This window comes from Erithacus rubecula, assembly GCF_903797595.1.
Source record: "Erithacus rubecula genome assembly, chromosome: 10".
Classification (NCBI taxonomy): Eukaryota; Metazoa; Chordata; class Aves; order Passeriformes; family Muscicapidae; genus Erithacus; species Erithacus rubecula.
In genome coordinates, this window is record NC_136662.1 from 3144246 (window position 1) to 3164987 (window position 20742).

At 42.0% G+C, this 20742-nt stretch overlaps 1 protein-coding gene across 6 annotated transcripts in view; it reads right to left on the reverse strand.

Annotated features, from left to right (window-relative positions):
• FGGY (FGGY carbohydrate kinase domain containing) overlaps window positions 1-20742 on the reverse strand; it is a 127656-nt gene that overhangs the window by 6826 nt on the left and 100088 nt on the right. The window lies entirely within an intron of this gene.

Consider the following 20742-nt stretch of genomic DNA (forward strand, 5'->3'; position numbering starts at 1 on the left):
CTCACACTCAGGCCAGTCTCACCTCTCCAGTGTTTCTGTTCAGTTTTCCTGTCACAGATTCAGCAGGAGGAAAACAATGGAAAAGCTGTCCCATTCACAACAGGCTGAATTCTTCCCAACTGATCTATCCTGATTTCAGGATTCAGCAGGTGTTAATCTTCAGACTGACTTTCCTTACACTTCTAGTCCTCACAACAAATAAAACAAATAATTTTCTATGTAATAATTTTAACTGTTCTGCAGCAGTGAAGAACCTCTCTGTCACTCATCTCTATTCCAAACACACAAACTCAGCTAACAGATGTCCTTAGCATCGTTTTAAGAAGTCCAGTGACAGATATATTTGGATTTGAGGGGCATAAATAGATTTCTTGAAATGCTGATGTTGAAGAAATACTTTTAAACTTTTATAAGAATTTTAAGCAAGGCTGCTATTTCCTTCTAGGCTTTTGTTTAATTGCTTGTTTCACAGCTGGGAGATGCAAAAATCATCTTATCTGTGTTTACAGGAGTTACATGAGTGTATTTCTGTAACAGAGGCCTAGCAGAACATTACTTTTTAGTGGTATATGACTGCATGAAGAAAGCATGTGATGGACCATATACAGTATTTTTTCTAGTGGTTTTTCTTTTTCCCCCCCTTAAATTTGTTTGAGTTATAGGGGCAGATCTTGGCAGCATGCACAAAGCCCAGAATCTGTAACTCAATTCTCTGTGGGTTTCTGGATGGAGTGAGCCAAGTTTTAAAACACATTATGGATAAATATTAGAGCTGAGCAAAAATTTCACACCTAAGACCAAAGTGTGAAAAATTGGCTTTGATTCATTTAGTGAAAAGGTGGAAAATTTCACACAAGTTTGTATTTTCCTTTTGCTCTGATCCAACATTGATTTCTGTGCCTGTGTCAAACCTCAGAAAGGGAGAGAGAGAAAGAGGAAGAGTTTCTGTCTATGAACATGAGATACAGAGGAGGAGGGAGCAGAGGATTGAAGGATGGAGGGCTGGCAAGCAGGACACCAGCTCAGGACTTGAGTCTGTCTTCCAGGAAAAGACACTGGCCTTTGGAGTCTCTCTGGCCATATGTTCAGTAACAGCACTGGCCCTTCTTAGAGGAATATTTTATACATTTGTTTGCCACACTGAGGCAGCTCAAAAAAAGCCCAACATTATTCTACCCTTCAACCATCCAGCCTGAGTTGACAAGAGTCCAACTGGATGGATCCTGAGCACTGAGACAAGGTGGATTTCTGGTTTGAGCACTGAATCCAGAAAGTTTCCAGAAAGAGATTTCTGGAGTTATCTGGGACATGCAATTTACTCTTTTAATTTTCAGTTACCTCTCTCTGCAGTGGGCTGTGCCATTTCCCCAGTTAGGTTTGGCTGGGGCACAGTTTGCACACTCAAGGAGCTCCCAACCCCAGTGCACCTTCCACACCCCACTGAAGGATGGATCACCCACCCTGTCCTGCACCACCAGAGCAGCTTTTCATTCCTTAGTACCAGAACAAATGGAGAAGAGAGAGAGCTCTCACAGCAGCAGAGAGAAGCACAGCATCACTTCTGCCTCCAGAGCAGTGACTTTGCCTCTTCCTCAGTATCTCCACAGTGCCAGCCAGGCTGTGGCCATCCAGTTTGGTGTCCCAGAGCCCAGCCAGGCTGGCCAGCCACAGGCACAGCCCTAAGAGGAGCAGCAGTGGCAGGGCAGCTGCTGGAAGGGTGCCTTGCCATGCCAGCCATGATATTAATTACTTATTCCATAGCCCAAATTTAGAATGGGACGAGGGTCAGCTCTGATTGCCACATCATCTATCAGCTGGAAACTATGTTTGGGTCTAAGCTCCAGCCACTCTGCTACTAAATATAGGTTGGTTAGTTGTTGATTTGAGTCTGCACTCCCCCAAGTTGCCTCTGACTAGCAAATAATTAAGCAGTTTGCTTTGTGAGGGCTCTGCTGCTGGCACCTCTCTGTGCCCTAAGCTGCTTGGACACAAACCTGACAGCTTAGCAGGGGTTTCAGCTTCCCTGGGCAATGGAAGGAGCCCAAGTGCTCAGCTCCTGTTTCAGCTTCACAGACTGCTGGCACTGGGTGCCACAAATCCAGCCTGTGGGCACCACCCAAGCAGTCTGGGGCATGACATGAGCCTGTGCAGCTTCTCCATGAAGGGACATTCCCTTCAGTGGCTGTGTGAAGGTCCCAGCCCGTGCTGTGCTGGAATGCCACAGCTGGAATGGGCTCCTGACTCCATCTCCCTCACCATTCTGAGGTGCAGTAAGTTTAACCACAGCCAGCATCACTATTAAAATAGGCTAAGAAGGTCAGTCCATTGAAACCACATGAAAAATATATTGATATAACACAGTTTTTAGGCTTGGAAATGTTATGCTGACAGGCAGTTGTGTTTAACAGAACACAAGCTCAACTGGGAGTCAGGAGAGCAAATTCCTCCACCAGCTCCTGATGCAGGGCACTGCCCAGTCAAGCCTCTCCCTACTCATCCTTCCTGGGGATGGAGTGAACTAATCCAGGGAATGCTCTTCTGCATAACCTGCAACACCTGGCTTTGCATCTCTGGCTCCCTTCTCACTATCTGCTTGCAGCATCTGTCCCAATGCTTTTACCCTTAATTTTAGGGGGTAAAGTCTTTGGGGCAGGCAGGGCAGGTGTGTGATTCCACATGGACACAAACACCAAAAACTGAGCTGGACACAAAGCAATCCCTCCCTGTGAGATGGGAGGTCCTGGCACAAGGTGTCCAGAGATGCTGTGGCTGCCCCTGGGTCCTTGGAAGTGCCCAAGGCCAGGTGGAACAGGGCTTGGAGCAACCTGGAAGAGTGGAAGGTGTCCCTGCCCAAACCATTCCATTATTCTGATTTAGACCAGGAAGGGTAAAACAGACACTGAAGACACAACCCAGGGGATCCTGACACTCAGCTGGGCACTCCACACAATATTTAGCTGAACTGCACCATTTCCTCCAAGGTGTAAAATTCAGATTTATTTTTCTGATTTATTTTCACATCTATGATGAACATTCAGCTTTCCTCACATTCAGTCACCAAGTTCAAACTTTTATTTGCCATCTGGTAACAGACTGGGCTTTACTGGGGGGAGGGGATAGGAAAGGCACTTTTTTTCCCTTTTTTTTTTTTTTTGCATCTGTATTTGCTTTATGAGCTATGGCTAAGGCATCATTTACACATGGGGAACTGGATCAGGTTCTCTCAATTCATTCCATATGTTCACTTATGCTGTCAAAACATTTTTTTGATCTAATTAATCCACACACGTCTCTGTTCATTTCCCCAGTTTGGGCAGTTCCAGCATTTTTGGGGTACCTAGCTGGGATTGTCATAAAACCAATTTCTGCCTGTACTTTCCTTTAGGGTTACTCCATCAAGAAAGCAAAACTATTTTAAATATTTCACTATTCTTCATCTATTCATTCTTTCCCTGTTTCCAACAATGGCTGAGACTTTCCTTTTTCCTTTCCTTTCCCTTTCCCTTTCCCTTTCCTTTCCTTTCCTTTCCTTTCCTTTCCTTTCCTTTCCTTTCCTTTCCTTTCCTTTCCTTTCCTTTCCTTTCCTTTCCTTTCCTTTCCTTTCCTTTCCTTTCCTTTCCTTTCCTTTCCTTTCCTTTCCTTTTCCTTTCCTTTCCTTTCCTTTTCCTTTCCTTTCCTTTCCTTTTCCTTTCCTTTCCTTTCCTTTCCTTTCCTTTCCTTTCCTTTCCTTTCCTTTCCTTTCCTTTCCTTTCCTTTCCTTTCCTTTCCCCCTCATCTTTCAAATATATGCCTTGCCATGCTCCAGTGTCTACCTAAGGTTAATGAGTAAAAACCCTGCTGTGAATTTTGATTTGGGAATATTTTTAATCTGGTTAATCTGATGTGTGGTTTATTATTAAAAGAAAAAAAAAAAAACAACACCCTGTACCTCAGAAATATGCTTACATTTTACCCAATCTGGACTGCATTTGGGAAATTACCCTGGACAGGGGCTCATAAAAAACAAGAGACCTTTAGAAAAAGTCTTTCACTACTGTAAGGCAAAAGGTTGAGATGTTAAAACAGAGAGTAAAACTGCATTTTAAAAAAAGAGAGCCTTTTAGTAACCTTACTGATATCCCATGCCCAACAAAAAAATAAAATATCATTTAAGAGATACAGAAATATTCAGCTAGTGGTGAATGGAGAATAAATCCTAGAAGAAATGAGAAATTTCTGGACTGCACAGCACAGAAAAAGCAGCTTCCATGGCACAAGGGATTTGGTTTCCTTGCCATGATTGCTACAGACAAGGGGTCAGCAACCTTTTCCAGCACACTGCTCCAGAAAGTATTTTTCTTTCCCAAATTAAAGGCTAGCAGTGACTGAACTGAGTGAAGCTGAAGCAAAGCACACTCATCATGCAGGGGGGTGGACCAGATGACCTTTAAAGGTCTCTTCCAACCCAAACTATTCTATGATTCTGTGATCAGCTGATGATACTGTCCTGTTTTGTTAAAAACATCTTTTTTGTTAAAAGCATCTTTTCTTCTCCAGATCTGAAAATCAGCCAGGGATGATAAGCTACTTCTCTCATTTTTTTCTTCTGCCACTAGCACTGTCCTCCAAGAGTGCTCTTTCTAAAAAAAAAAAAAAAAAAAAAAAAGCACTTTAAATGCTGGATACATATTGTTAACAATTTTATTTTGGGAAAGATTCCTTAAAAACCTGGGAAGCCTGGTCTGAGGATGGGATGGCCAGTCACTTGCCAAATCTGCTCTAAGAGCAGCAAGGGAGAAGCTCAGGCTGAGCTATGGAATTCCTGAGAATGGAGAGAGTTTCATAGAAAGAAAGTGCAAAAGTCACACCAGAATAGGTGTTCTGCTCCCTTTGTATCTCTTGTATCTCTTTTGGAGACCACTGGGAAATGGTAAATACAGTTCCCTTTAGCACTAAAGTCTCTCTGCCAGCAGGAATCTCTTTGTGTGCACAATGTCTGTGTACTGCAATCACATTTATTGTGCAGAAAACCTGCAGGCATCAATTTGAACAAATTAATTTGGAATAAACTATTCTTATTGGCAAATGTCAGGTTACCCTTATCACCACTCTGGCTGATATTTCTCTATACAAAACCAAACTCAAGGACTATTAATTCCCACCTTATTACAGTAATATTTTGGTTACAGTAGTATTCCATAACCTCTGTTACTGAGCAAACCCAAACCTGTCACCCAGCACTGTCAGCAAGAGTTTTAAAGGTATCTCAGGCATCTTTTCCCTTAGCAGATGTTCTAAGAAAGCATTTGTATTCATTAGGCAAATAGAAAAGAGCACATTTTATGACTGCCCCTGCCCTAAACAAAGGCTGGTTCTGTCTGCCAGCACCTCAGCTGGAATTAGAAGTGCACTTGCTGTGGGAGTGAGACACCAGTGGCACCAGAGCTGGGCTGGTCACAGCCTGAGATCCAACACAGCACCATCCTGAAAGCTGAGATCTTGTAGAGAAGACACCCAGGACAGTCTCCACCTTCCCACCTCCAGGTTTTGGCCAGGTGGGAAGCCTGGGGAGCTGGTTTATAAGCTCAACTTTTTACCTCCAGGAAAGGCAAACAACACCAAATCCTTCCAGAGGGATGTTCTCACCTTACAATACCCAGCCAGTCACCATTCCAACTTTTACTTTGCTATCCTATCCTATTTTCCCTTTGTAAGAAGCCTCCAGTGAGCTGCATCTTGTGGCTCCTGCTTCCAAGGAAGCATTGCCCCTTCAGCCACTTAAATGAGAAATTCCTAAACCATTGCTCCTCTGTTTGAGAGAAAAGCTCTCCCCAGCACACCTTCCATGACTGTATTCACTGGATTAATTGGTTTCTGAATTTTAACCTTGGACAAGCCCCACAGGCCCTGAGATCAGCTCAGTTGGTCAGAATGTGGTGCTGATATGCCAAGGGTGTGAATTTGATCCACCCTTCACTTAAGAGATGGAGCTGATCATCCCTGTGGGACCATCCAACTCAGAATATTCTGTGATCCTGTAAAGCCTCCTGCACCTCAGTTCCTCACATATTCCATGAGAATCACTAACACCATGAGATTAATACCAAACACTCAGGAGGAAAATCTGACCAATGTGGGACACAACTGAAGAAAAACCACTTTGTGCTTAACAATTCAGCTGGTCCTAAGAACTGAGCCAATTCCTGCTGCTGAGGATCTGCTCTTTTATTTAAAGACAGCAAGCTGGGAAAAGAGATGAATAGCAGAGGCCCAAATGGTTCATGGAGCTTTCCACTTGTAGGTCACTGAGCAGAACCTCAGAGTCAGTGTTGGGAGCTATGGTGGGATGCCAGCTTTTTATCATGTCCTTTGCAAAGGGGATTTATTGGTTTCAAATTAATTTCTATTATATGTGGTTTTCCCAACATTAAATTCTCCACTGTCACTGTTCAGTCACTGATAACCCTTTGCAAAGCCCCATAGGAGAAACTGCTGCCACCACCTGAATGCTTCCTTCTACAATCACACTTGAGAAGTGTCCTAACTGTGAACTGAGGCTGGAGGAGCTCAAAGAGCCTTCCCCAGCCCTGCAAGTGCAGCTGCACTTTCTGTTCCTGGCTGGAGCAGAACTGGGGAGAGGCAGAGCCCAGCCCTGGGGTTATCTTTGCTCCCCACAGTGGCTGCTCCAGGAGGAAGGTGAGTGTGCACTGGCAGCACCACAGCCCTGTTATCTGCAGAAAGTACTTCCAGAAGGGAAAAAAAATACCAAAACAGAGGAAGCAAAAATGAACAACTCTATCATTATCTGATGTGCTGAGATCTCTGCAGAGATCAGCTCAAAGATCCATATTGTTTACAGCAGCTGATGAGTCTCACAAGTGCTGAAGCTGTGCTCTCGCTTAAAGTGCTAACATATTTACAGTTTTCAGTCCTGTCCTTAGCACTTATCTGTCATTTCAAGATGAATGCTCCTTTTGTACAGCCTAATCACTTGCACTCCACTAGCTCAAAATCCCAGATTTGCTTCACTTTTCTACTAGGAGCAACTGTGTAGTTTGGTAATTGCTTAATGCAGCAAATCTGAAAAAAAAAAAATCCAACTAGTTTTTGTTCGAAGGTATTTATCTGGCTGTGACAAGTCTAGAATGGAAGGAAAGCTATTAAATTACTTTTATCTGATGCAAGTCTGAATTTTACTGCACACCTTTCTAAACAACTTATCCCTTGTTCTGCTCTGCTTGGTTATTGACATTGGAATAATTAGTGAAGATCTATATAAGATCAGACAGGATCAGCAACATATCTAAATAACCCTTGATAAGAATTCATTTCTTCACACTCAACAATCTTTTCTCTATTCATATTTCAAACATTTGGTAGGATCCCATCCTGCCCCCTTCTCTCCCAACAAACAGTAGGAGCATGAGCAATTAGAAGCTGTCAGTCATTCTGGTTTTACAGGAATAAAGGAATGTGGGTCATTCTACAACTCAGTAACTTAATTTAAAAAAATGCAACCCAGGCATGCAAGAAAAAGGATATAGTTCTATGGAGGAGGTCTTACCCTGCTGGATGTTTTACATTACTTTCATTGGGTTACTGGCCTGTCACAAATCAGTTTCAGATGCACTTCAGAAAATTCTCAGCAACACAAGATGCATCTGTTGTTGTTTCTGTTAATCCTGGTCCCACTGCAGTCAAAAAAGGGCAACATCTGATTTTCAGAAGCCTCCAGAAATGTCTACAACTGCAGTTTAGAAGGGTCCATACCTGAGCAAAAGGAGCACCTCAGTTATGTGTTGGGCACAGCATTAGATACCTAAAGCTTCAGGCTGGGAATGAAAATGCTGGTCTGGAATTAGCCCTTGCTGTTCCTAAGGAATTGCCAATCCAAACCCTGAGTGAATTTGTGCTTTAAAGGATGTGGTCTCCCATTCCTGCCCAAACATTCTCTAAAAACAAGAATTCTGCACATGAAGTGCATTTTTGTGCAGATGTACAACACAATCTTTAAATGTTCTCAGTGCTATACATACTAAAACTTGATAGAAACATTGGAGTTGTAACCATGTCATAGTATATAAGCCATCTTCCATATTATATATGAAAATTAACACAATCATAAACTGCAGTTCTTAGGTAAGATTTTTAAGTCAAAAGATGTTCCAATTATGTGCAACTGTGTTGTCAATCTACAACCTTTCCATTCTGACTTATTTCAACCCACCAGAGCAGAACATTTAGCATCATCATAGATTTTCTATGCACTTTTTGCTCTATCCCTTTAATACAACAACAAACCCCACCACTGAGGTATGTAAGCACCACTAGATCTGCTTCACAAGTCAGGAGGATGAACTTGGCCAAAGTTACAGACAAAGTCAATGGCTGAGGTGGAAATAAAGTCTGTGTACTCTGCAACTCAAGTTAGATAACACAGACTGTCTTCTCATTGCAAAATTCTGCTTTTATTTATATTCAGAAGAACTTGGTGCTGCAGTAGTTTGTGCAATTTGAACTAGCACAGAGTGCCTTCCATTACCAGGCTGTTAATAAAGAACTACTTTGGCAAACACTGAATTTTTCCTGTGTCCTTAGGAAATACTATACTACATTTTACAGGGTATTTGTTTGATCTGGAAAGGCAACTCACTCCTTATCTCCAGGACATGAAGCAAGCCTGGGATTTGAGGTGTCCAACAGTTCTGGACATCCATATCTGCTCATACTTCAGGAATTGCAATAGGAGCAGGGATGCTGATAAACCAAGAAAAGCCCTTTTTCCTTAACCCTTCCTGGTAACTCTGCAGAAAAATCCATCATGGGTGGAACATTAACAAAAATCTGTCCAGCCCTAAATCCTACTGCTGTGTTGCATCTATCTATGGGAGAGTTTCCAGCTCTCTGAAGGCACAATCCAAGGAATAGCAAATATCTGGAGAAATTTAGACAGTTACAAAACATATAAAAAAAGAATGCACAAAAGGAAAACTGGGCAGGGAAGCAGGAAGGCAGTGGGATGACACTGGTGTGAGATGCTGTGTAATTAGCCACTAGAGGGAACAAGAGTCATGCTCTTAATTAAGGTGCAGCCTCTTTCAGCAGAGGGGCCTGAGGGTTATCCTTGTCCAGGGAAGCTGGATGGGGAGGGGGTGAAGCCTTTCCCTGGAAACTCTGGAGTGGGACAAAGCTTCCCTGCCCTTTGTGTTTCTTCTCCCCTTTCAGGTCTCTATAGGCCTTGCTATAAGCAGAAAACAAGACTTTAAGAATTCATACACCTTTCACATCTCCTACCTGCAATTAACTATTTTTTTGCACCAGGTAAAAACGTTTAAATAAAAACCTGGGATCAGAAGGGATGAGATAAACGAGAGAATGAAAAAATAAGAAAAATTGTAAAAGAGACAAAGCTGTATTTTGCAGACAGGGCACACTTTGGTGTTGGTTCTTTTGAAGGAGAAGGGAAGAAAAATCACATTCATGTCATTGCAAATGGCGTGAAAAATGTGGAGTGATGCTCTGCTGGCATCAATAGACTGAGACAGTGTTTGGGAGGATGGGAAGGACCTGCACCCCCTCTTGCCTGCTGACCTGACTGGAGCTGCATGAGAAAAATGAATGAGGTGAAAAGCAAAAGCCCCTCTTTTCCTCTGCTGCTGCTGAAGGACACAGAGCTATTCAACAGCATGGCAAGGACAGAATCACAGACAAACAATCTTCTTATTACCATAAAAATGACAAATAAGTAACAGTTACAGCCTGTAAACACAAGACTCAAATGAAATAGAGTTCTAAGTGGTACAGTGTAAGTGGAAGCAGGATCCCACTCCTATTAGAGCCAGCTCAGCCTAAAGAGTATCAGATGTTACCCGGGCCTTAGAAGGCCTGGGACATAAACTATGTGTGTAAGAGAAAAAGAAGTCAAATGACTCATGACAGAGTTTGTTTTAATATAAATGACTTCTTCTGGCTCTCTGCTTTTAAAGCCTTGCCATGTTCAGATGCAGAGCAGCTAACCTGGGCAGCTGGCTCCCTCAGCCCTGTCCTTCAGTTTGTGTATAAAATGCTGGCATTTACAAACTCCTATTCCTCTGGCTGAGGAAGGACAGTTTATTTTAGCACTGTGATCAGTGCCATCATAAATCTCCCCTCTTCCAGTCCAAGAACACTGGCACAGCCTAGTCAGTGCTCTGTTCATATGCTGTGTCTATAAAACAGAGGACATGCCACAAAGCTTTTCTGGAATCCTGTGAGCCTTGAGAGGGGACCTGAGGTGAGGCACAAACCATCCCTGACCTCTTGCTTTTCATTAGTGGATAGAGAGAGAAAAGATAGGAGGAGAGAAGAGAGAGGAGAAGCAGAAGAGAGGAGAAGAGAGAGAAGAGAAGAGAAGAGAAGAGAAGAGAAGAGAAGAGAAGAGAAGAGAAGAGAACAGACGAGAAGAGAAGAGAGAAGAGAAGAGAAGAGAAGAGAAGAGAAGAGAAGAGAAGAGAAGAGAAGAGAAGAGAAGAGAAGAGAAGAGAAGAGAAGAGAAGAGAAGAGAAGAGGTTACTAAACTAAAGAGAGGCACAAATGAGAGGCAAAAATACAAGAGGAAAGAATAAACAACATCAGAGTGAAAGCAGGAGGAGGGAGATGGTGGCTGTTGGGGATTTAGTGCTGAAAGAGAAAAGCCCCATTCCTATCTTTATTCTCTTTCCATGCCTGATTCTCCTCTGGGATGAGTGGAATGTCCATGTTCAGAAAGCCACACATTTGGCATTTTGTCTCTTATGGCAAATATGCTGAATATCTACAGAGGCAAAGCTATACAAAGCAAACTTAAAGAAAAGTGAATTTTGTTTAGTCTCCCTTTCATGCAATGCAAGAATCATCCCTTAGATGGGACTATTGCAAAATTAAACAACCTTGCAACCACAGCCAGTAAATAATGAGTAATGTGCCTGTATGCTCAAAGCTTTTATGCCAACCAGTCCAGGAACGTGAGGAGAGCTCATCACAAAAAGGCCCCATTTATCAGAAGGGCTTCACACAGCTTAGCATCTTTAGGGCCATTATTCACCTCCCACACCTAAGCTAAGTGCCAGCTCCCAACCTAGAGCCTAACACACATCCCATTTATCTGCTGCAAGACACATGAGCTGCTTCCCTCATCCTGGTCTAAAGACACAGCATCCAACACCTAAACTACTTAAAGTTAACAGAAATGGGTAATTTCACAACAACATATAGAAAACCACCAGTCTGGGAAGATTAGGTGGTTTTATGTCTTACTAGACATTTTGAAAGCAAAAGGAGTCTGAAGGCTACAAGGCTCAGCAGTATTTTGCTGGATAAATCCAAGGTGTTTGTGCTACAGGGCTGGGCAGTGAAGACACCTTTCAAAGGTGATGTGTTATCATCATCCACCCCATGGTTTTGGGAAGGAGAGGTTGGGATGGACAATGGTACAGCCCTCCCATATATGCCTCTCATGCAGAGACTCTTCAAAGGAAAAACCATTGATTAGAAGTTGGTTAATTTTCCAGAGTGTTCTCCCCTGAGGAGTCCCCTGTGCTTCCCAAGCTCCCAAAGAAGTGACATGGTCACATCTAACCATTGCTCAGCAGTGAGGAGTCCATTGCCACATCACTTTTCTCTGTTCCTTGCCCAAAACTTGTGCTCCCCTCAGAGCTCCCACACCCACACTCCTCCCTGAAACCTCTACCTGGCAAGGGGCTCTCTGGAAGCTGTGTGGAAACAGCAGCTGACAGCAGGTGCTCACACAAACAGGCCCTGGTGGTATTTCTGTGCTGAGGGTTAGTGATGCTCAGAGGAATGCAGCTCCCAGGAATGCTACACATTGAGAACATGCCCCATAAATCATTCCTAAGACAACAACCCAACTCACTTTTGCTGTGCACTTATAAGGCACAGCAAGAAATGGGCACAGCAGTTCTCCCTGTTTGTGCTCTTCCAATGTTTTTCAAGCCTCATCTGGAGGAATATCTTTGTGCAAAAATCTGCAAGTCAGGCTTTTCCATGCCCACTTTGTGGTCAGCCTTTCTGCCTTTATTTCCCTCAAAAGTGACAATTATGGTCTTGCTACTCATTAGGTGGACACGTGTCCCAGTAAAAACAAAACAGAGTCACAAATGGATTTCATATGGATTCTCTGTATCTCACTGCCCAACTTCAAACTGTGCCTCAGAAATTTTAAATACAGGACACATGAAAAGTTGTTTTAAAACAAGAAGGAAAGGGTTGGGAATGGTTGTTATATGTCTGTATCTAAGAAACCAAGGAAACAAGAACATATGATTGAACAAAGAAAAGAGAACGAGAATTGGATTCCAATTCTGAGGAAAGACAACGTGCTAAAAAAGCAGCTGCCTTCTAATAAATGTTGTGGGATCTCTCCTTCACCATTTCAGATCCATGATTATATGAAAGGGAATAAAGAAAAATGCCTTTACTGTTAACCACAATAAAATGTATTGGACACAGTGAGATAGTAAACAGTTTTGTTAAACTATACAGAGAGAGAAAATGTTAAGAAACAAACCCCTCTAGACATCTTTAAGAGCAAGGATAACCTGGCATATGTAAAACATAAAGCTTTTACAAATACAGGGTAGCAAAATAATGTCCTAGTGGTCTGAACTAGTGGCACCAAATCCCACAGCTAAGTGGTCATAATGTCCTTCACAATCTTCAGTGTGAAGCATTTCAGACAGTGCTGTGACTCCACATGCTCGTGCTTCGCCACGGAACAGTCTGATCCCTGTGCTGACATAGCAAGAGTGCAAATCCCAGATGGAAAATTAATCTCACAATGTAGCCAGATTGAGTTTCCAATTCTCCAGTGCATAACTTGAAGGTTGTTCTGCTCAGCTACTGAAGAGGTGAGGGCAGAGAGACTTTAACTTGTTTGACATCCCAAACATCATTTAAGCAAGACATGCTCTGAAAAGGACCTTCTTGGGTACTGACAGTTACAAAAGATCCATGGTACTCTCCTTTGTCCTCATCCTTCCTGTAAAATATTGCCATCACACTTTTCCCTGCTTAAATGGCCTGGACAGAAGGGGAGTCCAAGGTCCAAATGACTTCAGCTGTGCCTCTGAGTACATGGATAAAATTGGTCCTTAAAATAGAAAGGAGAAGGATCACAGTACATTTTTAAGAAAGTATCTATCTACTAAAAAGACACATTTATGGTTTCCTCATATTTATGGTTTTCCTCAAGAAAAGACAGGGTCAGCAAGCTGGAAAAACTGTAAGGTTGTGATATTATTAAACTTCTACAAGCTGATCTTAATCTTATTCTTCTTGAAAAAAAAAATCAACTAATTGTACATCTCCTTAGACAAACTCCACTGTGGTCATTTCATGGTTTGTTACAAAAACACACAGCAGCAGAAGCTGAACTATTCCAGGCAGCATTCTTTCTCCTCTTGCCAGGTCCTGGGCTTCCTGACAGATGAGAAAAACACCATTGGTTTAATAAGAGTCTCAACTTGTGCAGATTAACAAAACATTACATCTTATTCTTTGCCAGCATCAGCTGATGTGAGTCTTAAAAAAGCTGAAAGACATGACAATGTAAGTGTTAATCCTATAGACAGAAGAGGTTATATTCACATACAGGTGGTTGTTTCTAACACAGTAATTCAGGGTGTGAAGGATGCAGAACTCAGGAGAAGTCAGTGGAGCTGTGCCACTGGGCAAAGCCAGCTACACTTTCAGCATAAAAACAGATAAAATAGATTCCTTTTGTAATGTTTCTCTCCAAGAGATCTTCATTACCTTTTCAGTCCATCCTTGTAAAAATATGTAATATTTTCATCCTTGTGAAAAATATGTAATAAAATCTTTATCACCAGTCTCAGCCAGAATTAATAAACAGGGAAGTTACATGGATATCCCAACACATGGTGCCCCATCTCCTTCCACCAATGCCCAAATGAAAGGGTATGTTCTATTTCATTAGTGAGGTATTTCATGTTCATTTCTGCTTTCAGAGCAACAACAAGGCCACATCCTAAGTACTGGATTGCTGAGGTTGCTGCCTCCAGTATTAGAAGAGCTGTGCCAAACACTCAGCTACTGTAAATGGGCAGTTCTGTTAGAACTGATTTATCACACAGACTCACTGCAGCTGCCTTGCCCTGTCATTAAAGAGTTACTGAGAAATTCCAAATCTGAACATTTGTGTACTGCATGACATTTCAAATGCAGCACGCTGAGCTTCCACAAAAAGGACAGCACTTAACAAAAGACACAGCCTTGGTATCCCATTACCTGTGGCATCCACAACTGGTTCCTGAAGGAGCAATAACACAAACCAACTGCAAGAGCTCTAATCACCTTTATCATCTCAAGATGTGTCATCTCTCAGTGAACTGTGTCAGATTTCTGTTTGGGCTCTGATCCAGTGAAGCACTTCAGCACGTGGGCAGTCCTGCCTGTCTCCAGCTGAGCTTCTTGCCTGCCTTAAAGACAGATGATGCACCCCAGTGCTTGACTGGACTGGGGCACTGGAGTAAACTGGTGTCACTCCTCTGAAATCCTGGAGCAACACTGATTTACATTAACAGGGAATGCTGCATTAGGATTGTGGACTAAGATCATCTGTCACTGCAGCAGCTATATGACCTGCTATGACAAACTCTGACATTTACTTAGACAAGTTTTTACCTGTAATAATTTCAAGTGATATAAACCAACCACATATCAACTGCTGTGACAATGAACTAAACACTGCTGCACAGCATGTACTGATCTGATAATACATCAAATGTATGACAACATATAGCACTAGACATTGCACTCCCCCAAGAACATTTCACAGCAATAGAATTATTTCTCTCCACTCCAGTATAAAAGGCAGCCAGCAGGATGATATCAAATGATGGCAGCTCTGCTTCTCATAAAAGGACCTTGGGGACTGCAAGGAGATTTGTATATCTGCACTTCAGCAGCACAGCAATGTGGAAATGTTAAAGTTAGTAAAGCAAACAGACCTCAAATGAGAAGGGCAACAGATGTCAACCAGTATCACATGTCAGTAAACAGCAACAAGGCAGAGGGGACTTTTCTAAGCACTTTTGTGAAAGCATCGTGCGAGCAGCTACAGCCACATCTCAGCTGTGTCATCCCTCCATGGTGGGGTTTGTGTGTGTGATTTCACTCCCACCAAGAGAGGAACTCCAGCCACATGGAACTGCTGTCCACTGGAGTCAGCTGAAAGAAAGTAGAAAGGTTTCTATATATTTATTGTGGCTTAGAAAGTGAAAAGAAGTCACACTCTCAAACTGATTGAAAGCTCATTCTGTGCTTGGCAGAGACAAACCAGCATTTATATTTCTCAGCTTTAATACAGAAGGATCATCCTTAGGGCAAAAAAGTAGTAGTGATTCATCTGCTTTTTACCCTCACTGCAAAGACTTCTGACAGTAAGGCCAAAATATGCTAACTAAAAAGGCACTCTTTGTACCATAAACACTAGGCCACAAGGAACTGGACAGTGGCCATCAAATCACTGCCTTTTCATTTCTCTCTCTCATCTATATTTCTCTCAAGATTTCTGGTAAGGAGGCAGCTGACTCTATACAAAAGCCAGAGGCATTGCCAGTATCTTGGTGGTTTCATGCATGCCATATTGAATCTAACTTTATTACACAAGGGAAAAAAAAAACCACTATTAACTAGGGAAAACAATATTTCAGTGTCAAAACACCAAGGGAAGAGGTGAAGGGATGGAGTTCTACTGCCAAGTTGCTGACCTGAGTCCAGGCTTGGTTAGATGTAAATATTCAAAGCCATTGAATGTCTTACATGAAATAGTTTGGTTCTCAAAGTCTCTAAGAAGAGGCCACACCAAACAATGCCTAGGAGAGCAACAGCTTTTTCTTTTTTGCCCAAGGATGGTCTCCACCAAACCTTGAGCTCAAACTCTACATGCCCACATTTGGAGTTCTTGAAGGAAAGGGAGGCAAGGTCACAGCACCTTAACACACTCCTTGTATACATCATGGTGCTTAAGAAAAACCATCTCCTTCCTCTGCCTTTCCAAAATCCTCTGATTGAGGGAATGGGAGAAAAAAACCAACATGGCAGGAAGGCCTTTGCTAAAAGGTGCATTAATTAGGTAAGGCAAGCCAACGAAATGATTAATTTGCTGTTCTCCTTCAATATTATGTTTACACAAGTTGATTATAGCACTTAATTACTAATTCACCCTGCTCAAAAACAAGAGTGCTTTAAATTTTTAATGAGATGAGGGAAGGCAGCATTCCTGAACTCAACAGGGAGAAGTCATTTTATTTCCTCTTTTGATTTCCCAAGTTATTACCATTTCTAAGGAAAAACTTATCCCTTCCCTGATCTTCCACTCAGTCCTTTCTTTTGAAAATATGGAAATCACAGGACACTTACAGGAATTTCAACCCATGGCCTGACAGGTGATGCTTTGGAAGAGGAACAGAGGATCAGATCATCAGCTGCAGCATGTCCACTGAAATAAGTGGAACAAAATTACACCAGGAACAGCCTGATCCAGAAATTGAAATGGCCTAACCCAGTCCAATTCCATCAGCACAAAAGTTGAATACATCCCAGCACTATTTATGGGTGTTCATATGAAAAAGTTGTCTCTTCCCCATTGCCAGTTGGTCCATTACCAAGGTTGTGGACTAATTGTACTCAGGAACTTCTTTACATTCATGACTGTCTGTAACACTTTAATTGTTACAAGACAAACACTCCATGTATCCTATGTTCTTCCTGGCTGATCTTTATAAAACTTGTGCTGTCTGTGGGGTTTGTTATTTGATTTTTCCCTCTGTGTTCCACTACCCAACATCATCCTGAGATAACTGAGAGATGTCCATTAAATGAAGCAAAACCCAGCTGTGCATGAACAGAACTCTTCCAGGCTCCATTAGTACAGAGTTGTGAGTGAATTAATTATTTCCCTGCACCACCTTAACTTCAACTCCCCCCTGCAATACAGTTGACAGACTCTGAGCCAGGGGACCAGGATCCCACAGCTCCTGGGGCTGCTGCAGGGCTGCACCCAGGGGCTCCTTCACCTGCTCACCTGCTACTGCTGCTAAATAACTCTGCTAACCCACGTGAGATAATTACCTAACACCTCTTCCTATAGAGTCCAGCTCATTTTTACACACCTAAGACCTGCTTCGTAGAAAAAATGAAAAATCTTTTCTCTATCTTCTTGCAGGATATACCATCAACTTGCTTAACAACCAAAACCAACAAAGAAAAGACTAAACCTCCTATAAAAGTCAATTTGATCCTGAAAAATCTTGTAGTCATGTAGATTCTAAATTCTAGTTCAATGTTTCATACCAAAAATGTTTAGAAAGCTGATTACAGAGAGTTACCAACAAAATGCATTCTAGAAAATCAGAGTTTCTTCTCTCCTATGCTGGCCAGTAACAATGACCCACGTGAATGCAGCATATCCAAAATAAATCTGGTAATCTGGTTCCATACAGGTAATTTTATTAATTGCTTTAATATGCAATTAAGGAATAGTCAGTGGGCTGCAGGGTTTTATAAGGCAATAATCCTGTTCCCTGGTGTACAGCTTTGTCCCAAAGAGTGGGCTATCCAAAAAAAAAAAAAAATTAGCTGGATGACTGCCAAATCAAACAGCACCTTCTTCCCATTTTCAATTAGGTAGGAGTGAGGCAGAGTAACGAGGATATACTGGAAACTTTGACATTTATTTATTGAACATTTTTACTGAGAAGGAATTGCTGGCTGGCTAAACCGGAAACGATATTTTTACTGTAGAAACAATCCCAAAGAAAAGCAGGATCCTGCTGCTCAGCATGAAAGGAATGGCTAGAACCAATAAATTGACCCATCTAAGCCAGCAATGTTAAGGTTATTTCATTCAATACAGCATGTATTTCAAAAATCCTAACCCCAAAAATACAGTCTATATTTGAAAAATCTTTATGCCATGCTGTTTCACACAGCACTGTCTGCTGGGGTCCAGCCAGGCTGCCTTAGAGCTCCCACAAAACCACTCAGAGAAAAAGTGTGCAGCATTCGTAGGGGCAAATTAAAAGATAAACCAAGGAGAAACTCAGAGGATTTTCTCCCCTTTCCGGAGTTTCTAGAGACTAAATAACCAAGAGATGAAATGGGGAAGAACTCACCACACTGTGTGTTTTTTTTTTTTTCTTTTTGGATAGACCAATTGTTTTACCACAGAGGAGAAAAATGCAGGGAGAGTAAATGAAGAGGAAAATAGGGAAGTCAACATTCTTTGAAGCAACAACATATGGTGACCAGGCCTGAGAGATGGAGGTTATAAATCTTCCCTTGATAGAATTACCTAAAGATGAAATTGCAGCTTTAAGGGGCTTGAGCTTTTCAATCCACACTAGGAGCTTGCAAATTAACCTGTTTTGTCACAGCTTTTGCATTAACCTTCATTTCCAAGGCTTCTCTGCAAAGGCTCAGTATATTGGGAATTTTGCTAATTTTTGCTAATACAGATGTGGTCAGTAGAAAGCATGAAAAACTGTACAAATCTCTCGAAATATGAAGAAAAATACTTGGAAATTAAGAATGAGAACAAAATGCTGAATTGTTCAAAGAGCTGCAGTGTGGGAAGGGAGAAGAGACAGGAGGCATACTGCTGCTTGTTTCTCTCTGAGAATAAACTTATTTAGGGATACCAAAGATAAAGAAGAAGAATATCCAGTAATGCCAGAACAGATATGAGTATTTTTAAAAGAATTCAGCCACCATGACCCACTGCCCAGGACAGGTCAGGGTGAGGCTCCTGCTGTCCCATGTGAGTGGGTGCATCAACAGCCACAGGTGGTGAGTGGCTGCCTGTCCTTGGGAAAAACATCCTCTGAACCTGTTCCCCACCTGCAAACCCCAGAGATGGGGCACCACAGGACCAGGCACCAGGACTGTGCAGGAGGATGAGAGTGCAGCAACCACCACAGGCACAGACCCTCCCCAAGAAATACCTCCTAATTCCAACACATTTCTTACCCTGTCCAGTTAAATAAAGCCTAACTCTGACTACTCCATAAGCTTACCCCAGAGCTGGCTCCTCCCTAGGTGACCCAGCTTGTCTTTCCTCTGCTGAAAAAGATGTCCTGGGAGATTTTGAGGATCTTGCCTTTGTGTCCAGATTCTGAGTGAGGCAGCTGCTCTGACCTGGCTGCCCCATGCCCCAAATACCTACAGGTTGCACATTCCATCAAATTCAGCATCCCTGGTGGGCAGCAGCCAGAGCTCTTGTCAGCAGAGCATGGTAAAACTGGACTAAGATTAGCAGAAGTGATTTGGAGGGATCCAGATTTGAGTGCTACTTCCAAGCTGTCCTAAAACTGCTTAAGTTCTAGAAAGTGGACAACAGCCAACCCATAAAAACCAGGGAGCTTTTAAACATTTTGATCCTGACATTGAGTGGAAATGTCCAAAAATCGTTCTGAGAAATATGACCAGTGACTGGGAAAAATAGAGTAAAAAATCCCCTTCAAAAAAACGTAGACATAAGGAGAGAGGTTATTGTAAAAAACCCACAGTTCTTTCCTTTACTATTACAAAGCAAACAAAGAGCTTTGGAAAGCACAGTAATTAAACACAAACCATCTATTAGAGGAGAGGTAATAACCTGTATTTGCAAAGTCTACAAAGATGCTGAATGTTTCCAGCAGCACCTCTAAAGAAAGGGTTGTTTTGGAAGATGTGTTACAAAAATAAATGTCAGGGAAGTTGTTGACCTGCAATGGTAGATACACATTTACACTTCCCTGACTCTAAAATAAATGTGTTCAGTTTCTCCTTTGTCATCCCATGTAGCTAAATTCTTCTAGAAATAATCTATCTGTTCTGACATTGCTGGATATTCTTCTGAAATATTTTCATATATAAGGACAGGGTTAAAAATGAAAAGTAAGTAGATACACAAAAATTGTATAAAACACAACACAGAAAACTTCATAACATTGCATTTTTTCAATGCTGATAGAAACAGACTTAATAAAATCTGTTTTGAGATGTTCAGTTATGGTGCAGTAGTGGAAAACATGAAATGAAATATGTGCTTAAAGGCAGAAGATTAACAGAAGAATAAGAATTAAATATGAAGTCATGTCACCAGGAGTTGCTACTGAAATTACATTTATCAAAATAAGAACTCCTTACAAGCACCAGCATTATTATACACAGATATAGAAGTTGCACTCTGCATTTGCTGCAATGAGATTCATTTTAATGGAAACATTCTTATGAAAGGAAACTGCTCTTCCTGCTAACCTACACAGCACAGTAGAATATTCCCATTTGGAGAAGTGCCAAGCACAGCCCAGCTCCTCAGCTTCTGTTGAGCTGTTTATTGATTCCAGTGGAACTGCACCAATTTAACCAGGTCGAGGAGCTGACCTCCCTATTCACAAAGTATCTCCAGAGAAGCTTTTGTGCAAAATTTCATCTACACATATCTGTGCCTGATGTTATGAAGAAAAATGCAACAGATGTATCAGGGACCATCCTGATAAATCCCTTTGTCCAACTGCATTGTGCTGTTCAGTGTCCTTGTGCAGCCTGAGGAGGAGACATGGCTTAGGGGATTGCCAGGTGGGAAAACAAGACATGATTTGGGGCAGCCAAATCTTTGGGTTTCTGATGCCACTGCTGTTTGTAGAAATGCAGCTAAGCCATGCTTTGATTCACTAAAAATAAAAGCCTCACTGCTACTTTTTCAGCTGTTAATAGACTGAA